The sequence below is a fragment of the Nannospalax galili genome, unplaced genomic scaffold (genome assembly GCF_000622305.1).
Source record: "Nannospalax galili isolate Female #2095 unplaced genomic scaffold, S.galili_v1.0 scaffold892, whole genome shotgun sequence".
Taxonomy (NCBI): Eukaryota; Metazoa; Chordata; class Mammalia; order Rodentia; family Spalacidae; genus Nannospalax; species Nannospalax galili.
Window position 1 is genome coordinate 1,234,314 of NW_008333311.1, and position 1,735 is coordinate 1,236,048.

Sequence of the window (1,735 nt, forward strand, 5' to 3'; positions counted from 1 at the left end):
CATTCTCCAGGAGCCATCTGTCTTCCTGATAGTCCAAACAGGGCTATTGAAAGGACTCTGGGCTGGGTGGATAACTTCTACTTGCTCAAGCTCCTGGATGGTTTCAGTAATTTCATCTCGACCCCCAGGCAGCCGGTACTATTTAATATTCACCACCCTCCATGGGGTGGGAAATTTAACTGGATCCCATCTTGCCCACCCCCAAGTAATCACCTTTTTCTGTTTGCACCCTCAGCTGAAACTCTCCCATAGTAGTATGTACGGTGTTACCCAGCAGGGCATCCACCCCTAAAATGTTCCCTTGAAGGGAGAGATGAACACCTTGTACTCCTGGGGAGGATAATTGCCCACTCTGAGTATGAGTCTAGTCTGCTTTACTTGTATGGTTTTTTTTTTTTTTTTTTAGAATGCTTTTAAAATTTATTTATTTATTTTTTTGAGGGTCACTTCATTTTAATCAAAGGAACAATCGACCAAAAAGATATCACAATCATGAACGCAGTTCAAGTAAGAGGACTGTTTGGATCATATATAAACATTGAAAGATCCTTTTAAGTATTTAGTATTTCTCTTGAAATCTACACAGTAGCTGCTCAATCTCTTTAAAACAGTTTTCATGTCTATTTCTCAGTGTATAAATAGCTAGATTTAGGACAAGTGTAAAGACAGAGTAAAACACAGCAAGGAACTTGTCCATCCAGGTGATGTTGAGTGACCACACATAGATGAAAATGCAGGGTCCAAAGAAGAGCACCACCACTGTGATGTTGGCAGAGCAGGTGAACAGGGCCTCAGATGCACCAGCTTTAGAGCTTCTTGAGACAGTGAGAAGAATATGTGAGTAGGATATCAGCAGCAAAATAAAGCAGGTCACTGCCACAACTCCACAATCAAGGTTCAATAAGATGTTTAAGGTGCTGTAATCCATGTAGACCAACTTCATCACTAGTGGTCTATCACAAAAGAAGCTGCCTACCTCCTGGGGGCCACGGAAAGGCAGCTGCACAATCACAACAGTTTGACTTATGGCATGCACAAAACTGATAATCCAGGCAGTCCAACCATCACAATGCACCTTTGAAGGCTCATAATGCTGAGTAGCAGAGTGGTTTGCAGATGGCCACATAGTGTTCATAGGCCATTATCACCAGTATCACCATCTCTAGCTCTCTGATGAAATCGGAGAAGAAGTTCTGAGACATGCAGCCTGCAAAGAAAATGATCTTGTGCTTCCTGAGAAACTCTGTGATCATCTTAGATGTGGTGTTTGTGGAAAGCCACATATCAACAAAGGACAGGTTTTCTGAAAAGAAATACATGGGGGAGTGGAGACGTGGGTCAGTGATAACTAAGATTACAATGACAACATTTCCAGATACAGTGATCAGGTAAAGCAGGAGAAATACCATGAAGAGTACAGCCTTCACATTCCATGACTGAGACTCTCAGAAGCACAAAGTCTGACATGGCAGAATGGTTTCCTGCAGTCATGCTGGTCAGTGTTTCCTCTAAACCAAGTGTGAGAGATGATTCATTATCAGTTAGCAACATGGAACAGGGCAGGTGATTGTTGTGCAACATTTATTTATGCACCCACAGATGCCTAATAACTGTAACTCCAGTTACACAGGATTTACCTCCCTCTTCTGGTCTTTGAAGGTACCAGACATGAATTTGCTACACACATGCATAGAGGCACTCATATATACACCTAAAACAAAAATAAATAAATGTT

General features: G+C 41.8%; 1 pseudogene; it reads right to left on the minus strand.

The window, feature by feature from the left end:
- Positions 1-525: 525 nt before the first annotated feature.
- On the minus strand, positions 526-1,491 carry LOC103729880 (annotated as a pseudogene).
- Positions 1,492-1,735: the final 244 nt, after the last annotated feature.